The following is a 9692-nucleotide window of genomic DNA, read 5'->3' on the forward strand; positions in this document are numbered from 1 at the left end:
TGGACCCCCAGGCCTCCCCCAGCTTCACGTCCAGCTCTGCCTGTGGTCACAGCTGGGGCACTGCGATGGTTTGGGGAGCCCTGACCGATTTATGGAGGAGCTAAAGCTACTAAGGAGCATCCCAAGGAGGCCACAAGGATGAGGAAGGGTTTAGGGAAAGCGGCTGAGGGTCCTCGGGTTGTTCAGCCTGAAGAAGAAGGGGTCTGAGGGGAGACATCATTGAGGTCTGTGCTTCCTCATGAGAGGAACTGGAGGAGCGTCTCTGCTCTCTGGTGACCAGCGATAAGATACAAGGGAATGGCTGAAACTGTGTCAGAGGAGGTTTAGGTTGGATTTTCAAGAAGGTTCTTCCCCCAGAGGATGGTTGAGTGCTGAACAGGCTCCCCAGGGAATGGTCATGGCCCAAGGATGCCAGAGCTCAAAGAGCTTTTGGACAATGCTCTCAGGGATGCGCAGAGTGGGATTTTGGGGTTTCCTGTGCACCAAAAAGTCCGGGTTGGACTCAATGATCCTTGTGTGTCCCGTCCAGCTCAGGACTTTGTCTCCAGAGATCCTCCCAAAGGTGAGGGTGGATCAGATGGAAAGAGCACCCAGAGTTGCTTTGTGGTGCTTGGAAGCACAGGCCAGGTGAGCACATTTATGCTATTGCTAACTTCATTTTAATCATCAGCTGTAGGCACAGGGCAATGATTTAGTGTTTACATCTGAATCCCACAGAGACAATACGCTGCTCATTTCAGTGCAACTCCTAGTCTGGCCTCTGTACTTAATAAGTAGGCTATTATCCGACTATCAGTGCACGGGAGATTAACAGGAGCCATTTTCATTACCATTAATGGTGGCTACACACATAATGCCCTTACATCAATGAGAAGATAATGGGCCCTTAAGTGTGTGTGTGTAAGGCTGACAGAGGAAGGGGTATGAAATAGAAAGCAAACTCGGCTTAAATAACTTGCTTTTCCAGTTAAGAAGAAAGTAATCTCTTCTCATAAGCACCATCATTTTCTGGTAAACGTGAACCAACAGGCAATGAGGTTCCCATTACACAAATGCTGTGTTACAGGGTCTAATGAGCATATTAATCTTTGTTTTTCCATATAATTGGTAGATAATCCAGGGATTTGTGTTGGCGTTGGCTCTGCAGTGGTTCTGGGTGAATGTGTGTGCTCACAGCCTGAGCCAGGAGTCATCCTCAACCCCAGACACACAGTGAGCAGAAAAGACTCACCTACATGAGGGCTGCAGCACAGGGCTGTCTGGTGTGCAGGAATGAAGGGATGCCACAAACATTTGTCTTTCCCAGCAAGCAAATAAATGTGTGCCATTCCCTGGCAAGTCCAGTTTGCACCGTTCCTGGAATTTGGGATGGGTGCATAGCTCTCTCCCCATCTCTGCAATGTGTGGCAAATGTCTATTCTGAGATAACAGATAATGCCAAGAAAAAACATTTGCAAAGGCAGCCAGCACTGCCTTCCCTACTTGTTCCCTTTATCTGCTTATGAACTGTTTCTAGCTTGAAACTAAATGACAAATATTTTTAGCACAATTGCCATTGTTATAGTTGTTATGCCCAATGTCAAGAACATATGAAACATGATGATAAGGAACAAATTACAGCATAAAATAACACAAGGCAGGCACAGTATCCTTGAGCTGTTTTCCATGTTGAGATTTTCCAGATAGAAATCATTTTGCTTGGCTTCAAAAGGACAATATGCAAACATGTAAAGGTCAGTCTGATTTGAGAGCACAGAAAGCAGCCAGAGCCAAATTCTGTAGAGATTTCATGAATAAGTTCACCATAATTGCAGTGAAGACTAACAGCAAGTGGAAACTTACTAAGATAAGCTACCTAGTGTGCAATTTTGCTTGTAAATTAATGATTTTGTATGATGGCTTTGAAATGTCTCAGGGGAAAAAAATCTCTGGAATAGGATTTAAACCAAAGAGCATTCATTTTCACTTTTCCCTGTTTTACAGATTTACTAAACCCTTTCTAATCTATTAATAAGACTCGATTTTGGTAATTAAATATTGCAGTCCTTGACATTAATGAAGTGGCATTACCTCTTGGTTTAAATGGCACAAAAATACCTGAAAAAAATATCTTCTAGAATAGCTGACAGTCTGAGCTTCAAATATTAAAGGCAAAAGCCTTTTTGGACTTGTTTACTGATGCCTTTGTGGGCTGAATTACAACCCTCACTAGTAGCAGCACTTGTCATGGACTGAGAAACTGAATTTTTATTGCCTTTTTCCCTCCCAACACACCTGAGATGAGCCACTATATCAGGATGTCACAACACTTAAATTGAAGGGGAACAAGAAGAAATGCAGATCCCTTCTTAGATAAATCTACTTAATAAATCTGAGGAGCAAGGAGCGAGGAATGGACCTGTTTGCATGATGAATGTCACCACTGGAGTCCTGCATTGTCACCGTGTGTGTGACTTATGTAACTGTGTGAATAAAGTACAACTGTGGATGTAACACAGAAGTGTGGCTGTAACTCAGAGCTGTGTCTGGAACTGTGTGAATAATCATGCCACCCCAAACTCAGCCCTTCTAGCGCCAGGAGAGGTCTGGTTAATCGATGGGACTGTGGTAACACCCTTTTCCTGCAGGGTTTTTTGGTATTTCTGTGTTGTCTGCTCTGAGCAGCACCCATGGAACTGCAGGTTGTCACCTGAGCCACCAAAGGCTTCACCTCATTTTCAACTTAAGAGCTTGAGAGTTCACAGTGACTTTGGGGAGGGTCTTATTTTTGTAAATCTCGACAGAAGATTCCTACTAATCTTATGTCACATTAAAAAAATACTAGAAAAATTGTATGTGACATATTGTCTGCCACGGGATGAAACACCAGTTGTTATTAAATGTTTATTTTTTATATTAGTATTTGTTATGCTGAATGAATAAGATATTTTTATTAATCATAGCACTCAGGGCTATTGATACTCATTGTATTTGGCAGTCACAGTCTAGCAAGCCTAGTCAGCTACAATGAATATTGCCATTAAGCTACAGAAATGTCACATGCACTTAATAAAACAGCCTCTTCCCTTTCCTTGTACAAGGGAATATTGCTTTTTTCCTTCCTTTTCAGCTGAGAAACCCACATTTTCTGATATATTTCCTCAGTTAACTGGACACTGACATGAATCAGTAACTCCATGTAATGACCAGCACAGCCCTGCTCGTGGTCAGGCACCAGAAGCCAGAGTTTAGGCAGGGCTTTATTCCTACAGCTAAATCACAGTCCTGCCTATGCCATGACCACACACCACAGGCTCCAGCACTGAATTTCATGTCCAGCTCTTCAAAGCACAGACAAGATCAGGACAGTAATCAGCCCCCATCCTTCCTCTGCATATTTATAGGGAAATCACTTCTGATTGAGCTCCCTGTGCCCACTCCCCCACACAGCTGGGAGGGCATTTTAATGTGTCTATTTCTGCTACCCATCAGGTCACTCAGACTTCCTTTCATTATATTTTTCCACCTCAGAGCTAGAGCTGAAACAAAACTTAAGCAAATACTTTTATTTATAAACCCCCATCAGTCCTTCTCCCTGTGCACATTTTTTTTCATTTCAAAAATTGAACAAAATATGGAAAGCTTTTACATGAGACCACAGGAAGCTTTACTCTGATATTAGAACAGCAAACAGGAAATCAAAACCTTTTCTTTTAAAGGCAGCTGTTATTCCACGCAGCTTTAACTTTGTGTTTATGTCACATCCATGTGTGTCACATCACAGTTTGTAGCACTGTCAAAGTTGTCAAAGTGGCCAGCTCGGTCCAGGAGAGGGCAAAAGCCTGGAAGTGCTGCTTGAATCTGCTCTGTGGATATTCAGAATGAACTCTGGGAGGCTGGTTCAAGTGGCTTATTTCCAAGGCAATTAAGTCTTTCTTAAGTAAATGTGTGTAAAAAATGCTCCCTCAGCCTGGTGGCACCTGACACTGCTGACTTCTTAATACTCCTTAGCTCTCCCTGGCTAGGATTTGAGAGAATATCACTGAAAACACAGCAGAAAAATAGCTGGGTCTGTGTGTGTGTATATGTTGGAATATCTTTGGCTGCATGTTCCATCCCTTCTTGGGGCAGGACTCACAAACGCCCGCTCCTGACACTGCACACCCACACTGCTGCAGATGTCCTTCAAGAGACACACTAAAAGAAACTCGTTATTGATTTCTTCTCCATCACGTCACTTGAGACTTGTTAAATTGGCTGGGGGAAGTTTGTAATCATTTGAGAGGAAGAAATGATTCCTAAGCAAATGGGGAAGCAGTGTTTCTAAATGAGAGCACCCTAAGCCAGTGCCTGAAACTGGAGATTGCTCTCACCCTTCAGGCTCTCTTTTTTGTCATATCATTTGAGAAATGCAACTGTTGCATGGAAACCTTGAATAATCACTTGGTATCAATACCCAGGGACCTTGGCAGCTGCATTGAATTACTCCTTGGTCACAGTGCCTAGTGAAACTGCGGCTGGAAATGTGGCTGCAGTCGTGCCAGCTACTCGGATTGCATGGCCGAGGTGCTGGGGTGTCAGCTGTGCTTCTCCTGCAGGGTTTAACCCTTCTGGCACTGCCTCCTCTCTGCTCCCGGCTGTGCCTGTTTTGTCAGGAATGCTGACACAGAATCATGGAATATCCTAGGTTGGAAGGTACAAGGATCCATCGAGCTCCTGGCCCTGCACTAAACAATTCCTTCATGTGCCGGAGAGCATTGTCCAAACACTCTGTGAGCTCTGCCAGTCTGGGAGGCAAGATCACTTCCCTGGGGAGCTGCTCCAATGCCCAGCCACCCTCTGGGGGCAGAACCTGTTCCAAATATCCAACCCAAACCTCTCCTAACACAACTCCATGGTGTTCCCTGGGTCCTATCCCTGCACATGCCTTGCCCAGAGCTACTACAGCACTAGTTTGAGCAGCCTTTCTGAAGTTGTTACATGTTTTGGTTTCCAGACCAATAAGACAGGTGAGGAATTTCAGTGGATGAGGGAGGATTTTCAGTGCTGCTGCTCAGGTGAGGTGGTCTGTGGCACAAGGCACCCCCTCAGACTAACAAATATGCTGACAGCCTCCAGGGTGTGTCTGTCTCTATGTTTTTCCTTTATAGCCATGGAGAAATAGAGCAAAGAGGGTTGTGAGAGGCTTTTGTGGGATGTTATGGCAGAATTACCACATTAGCAAATCTGTAAAGGTGCAAATTTGAACCTTGACTCCACATGGACGCTGCTGATGTGTTTGATCCAGGGGAGGAAGGATGCCAGTCAGGTTTCCTTCATACAGGCCTTGATCTCACAAACAAGGCAGCTGCATCAGCCAGATATGGACAAATTGTTCCTCTTGCTGTTACTGTGATATACCAGAGAACTTGGTGAATCTGCCTTCTGCCTCTGCCACCCTCCACCTGCTCATCAAAGAGTGATGAGAATTTGTTGTGCAGCTCAGCAAGTTAATATTAGAGAATTACAAATGTGAAATGCAGACGATGGTGGTGTAAAAATGCCGAAAAGCCCTGATTAGGAGCTGCTCCCCCCAATGTTGGAGACTTCACAGGGATCAGAGAGAAAATGACAGATTTCACACACCAGTTCTGATGAATTTTACAGATTGCCCTGGGCTGTAGGGAAACCATTTCAAAGCATAGAAGTCATTGAGAATTTCTCCTTTCTTGTGCAGCGATGAGAAAAATTTCTGAAACATTGTGCTTTGCTGTCACCAGGCTGTTTTCTTCAGCAATTAATTTGCCAGGCTGAAAAAGGAGGGAAAGTTCAGTGTGCCATGGCCTGCTGAGGCTGTGCCGCTGTGATGCTGCTCAGTTTGGGCTTCTCTGCCTCTCTGGTCCCTCTGGAGAGAAGAAGGACATGTCTGGGCTATTCACACCTCTCTTGGGTCTTCTACCATGATAGTCTTGGCTTCAGTCCCAGAGCAGCAGTTATTAGCCCAGGGTAATGGCAGGTTTGAAAAATTAAAAGTTTAAAATTAGAAGGTCAAGAGTTCTTGTTCTTTTTTTCATACTCTCTTTCTAGTTGGTTCAGTAATCTTTCTCTATGCTGAAAGTCTTCAATAAGACGTGGGACACATCACAGAGTCCAGTTTTTACAGCCAGAGCTGGCTGCCCAAGGTGACTGGAGGCAACCTCGAGTCACCAGCAGTTAGATCCTCTGCCTGCATCCAACGTTAGTCTTGAGGAGATGGGAGAGAGCCCTGTCCTTCTCATGATTTATCCTAATTCAATTGTACATTTCAAACTTCCACAGTGTCCTGTGGCAGGAGGCTTCACAGCTCACCCACCTTGCATGTGCAGACTTGCCAGTGATCACTTTGGATGTGCCTGCAGGAAATCCTGCTGTGTGCAGTGCTGAGCTGCCATCACTCAGGCCACTGGCAGTAGGGCTTACTTCTACTTGTGACACAGAAATGGGATGTGACACGGCAACTTGGGAAGGCTGCTGTGTGCCCTGGAGCAGGGGAGCAGGCTGCCTGATTAGCTCTGGGACAGGCAGCCTTTGCCTTTGGGGTGTGGATGGAAAGGTTGGAACACTGACACCTCTGTGTTTGATCAGACATCTGCAAAGGCACTGTGACCCAGCTGACGTTATTAAAATGGAGAGGAGGTGGATGTAAATGAACTGAGTGGAATAATGCACCCCATGGTACCGTGGGATGTAAGAGCATCTCCAGCCTTGAGCAGCTGTGACAGTTACAGGGTTTGGCCGTGAAGAGACACGTCCCCAGCTAATACTTTCAGCCTCTACTGCTCCTCTTGATCTGTCAGAGCGAGGAGGCTGCAGGTATTAGAGATAACAAGCTGTGGTAAGGTACTGCGGCTTTGTTTCAAGTGTGCTAACTTTGTTTCTTCATCTCTTCTAAAGTAAACCTCTGACTCTTCCCAGAAATTTGGATGTAATCAGACAGGTGATAACAAGGTCCCACTAGCTAAGGTTAATCACCTTAATGCAGCTGGATCCATGCAACAATACATTTGGATGGGAAGAGGTTCCTGATTCAAACCCTGTCTAAGAGCAGGGATGTTCAACCTTTGCAGCATCATTTGAACCTGAGGATGTTTCCCACTCCATGGAGGGATTCCATTTCCTCCATGAAGTCAGGACATGCATCAGAATCTTAAAATGCAGGCACATCCTCAGGAATTAAAGGAGTGTAAAAGAAACAACCAGGATCTCTTAAACATCCCTGTGGCCTGGCATTTGGAGAGGGCTGCAGTAATGACTGCTTGACCAATTCTTTGTCCTTGGTCCTCTCCTGATGGTGACGGATGCAGCTGCCTGTGACTGCCCTGCTCTGTGCACACATATCCCTGTACACCAATATCCCTGCTAAGAATCACTCACACCCCATCCAGAACCTCTTAATCAGGAAAAATCCTTCTTAACATTCAGACTGAACTCTTGAAGCAACATTTCATCCATCAAAAGCTGACGGTGCGTTTATACTTCAGGAAATAAAATATTCAAGGTACTGAGAAATTTTGATTTTCTTTCTTTTTTTGCAAAATTAATGTTGTAGTTGGTTTTATGAATTAAACTTTAAAGGTAGATGCATGGTCCTGCAGCAGTCATGCAGAATTCAGATGGTCAGATACACAGGTAAGAAATCATATGACTGAAGATTATAATATCAGGCTCTGGTAGTTTTAAGTCTCTCTTTGAGGTACAGGTTGTGTTATCCCTGTGGCCTCACTCTTATTAAAAAGCTCAGGAAAGTGTGTGTTTTCCTTCACATGCATGTGGAGTCCTAGCCAAGCCATGCTTGCTTTCCCACAGCTTATCAAGATAAAAATGCAGGTGGAAAAAATCCTATTTCTGTCAAGCTTAGCCCTTCAGCAGCAATACCTTTTGCTGTTTCACACTGTGTCTCCTTTGCAGTACAACTGAGCTGGAAAATAGCAATGCCTACAGGAGGTTTTTAGAAGCAGGAGGTGGAACAAGAGATGCAGAAAACCTTAAGAACTGGCACAAAAGCCAGGTTCTAACCTGCATGGCTGTATCCCAGCTTTCCCCTGCTGTTCCCAGCAGTTTCCAGAGCACATAACAAGTCCAGCCTAACCCCAGGCTGCTTTTGGCCAACTTGAGCTCCTGCTTTAATTCTGATGTCAGTTGCCTGACCGTACAGTGCGGAATGAGACCTCCCTGTGCAGTTTGTGAGGAATGTTTTATCTGCATTCATGAAAAAATAAACTGATCTTTGCTCCGTTGCCTTTTCCATTCAAAATCCACCTTCTGGGGAATATGAATACTGCCAAAGCTTCCTCGGTCCACAGTTTTCTGGGTGAAATAAATTGGTTTCTTCTCAGGGTGTTTCTTCTCGGGGTGTTTCTTCTCTGGGTGTTTTCCATTCACCTATAATAAAATGTGTTTTATTGTACCTGACTGCACTAATTGATGCCTTGCTTATGCACAGTGCACAGGTCAGATAATCAATACATTTTACCATTTAAAACCAGAAGGATTTGTGATCAATTCAGAGTCTGCCTTCTAATCTCAGGTATTCAGACTTGGTTTGTTTGTTTGTTCTCTTTCTCCCCATGGCTGATGTGAATAACAATAATGTTGTTAATATAAGGTTTTAAACATTCCTAGCACTTGATGACCAATCCTGCTTCCTTTGGATATGGGCAGGCAGAGCTTTCCTCGAGTGAAATGCAGAGCTGCTACGATTTCAGCTGCCACCTCCTCTCACCCCACTGCAAGGAGCAGCGGGCTGTGCTTATTCAAACTGGAAGTGGAGCCGATCACTGCTGGTGGGGAGTCACACCCTGCTCGGGAGGCAGAAATGAAACCCTGACTTGCTTCAGAGGAAGAAGGGACAGCCAGAGGCGACAGAACAAACTGTTGTGCAGACGCTGGAGCCACCGGAGATTGCAAAGAGACGACCTTGTCACCAGATGAGGCTCTCCCAAAGCTTCTTATCCTGTTGTGCTGAGCTTAGCAGCAAGTCTGTCCCGGTCGCAGCGTGTGGTGTGTGACCTGCTCCTCGGGCCGGCCACAAGTGCGTGCACACGCTGGGCTGGCATGAGCCGTGCCTTCTGGATCCTGCTTCTCCTTCAGCAGGAGAGGCGGTGGGAAGGTGGGCACGTAAAGGAGGTGGTTCTGTGATTGTGGATTTGCTCTGCTGTTCACAATTAAAGTCGACTGAGTTGCTTTCCTACAGCTGCAGGGTACAGCGAGTGGTGCATAGAAGGTGCTCAGATAGAAGCACTTTTGGAAGCAGAGTGATGCTCTCCTACATCCCTCTGCTCCCAGTCAGCTGGGTTCCTTCTCAAGCCTGGGTACACTGTAAAATACCCATAAACATGAATTTTAAAGAATCCCGTGTCTTATCGCCCTTTAGGAGTTTGTTTTCCATGTGCATCCTCTCTGACAAACCACTGCATTTTAGGTTACTTTGGGGCTTCATAATGTCCAGGGTGAACACGCCAGCACCTGCACGGGGGATCACACGTGGGAAGAGGAGGGGAGCTCCGCAGGCGGTGCGTCCTGCACGCACACCTGGCCAGCACAGCCCTCCGCCCCAGCCCGGCCACTCCCGCGTCCGGACGGCAGAAACGCGAGGGTCTGCCCGGTCCGGGGAATCGCAGCTGCCCCCGCCTCCCGGGGGAGGGCCGGGGCCGGGGCCGGAGCATCCCAGCGCGCCTGCGGGGGCCCGGGGGGCG

This window comes from Passer domesticus, chromosome 16, assembly GCF_036417665.1.
Source record: "Passer domesticus isolate bPasDom1 chromosome 16, bPasDom1.hap1, whole genome shotgun sequence".
Taxonomy (NCBI): domain Eukaryota; kingdom Metazoa; phylum Chordata; class Aves; order Passeriformes; family Passeridae; genus Passer; species Passer domesticus.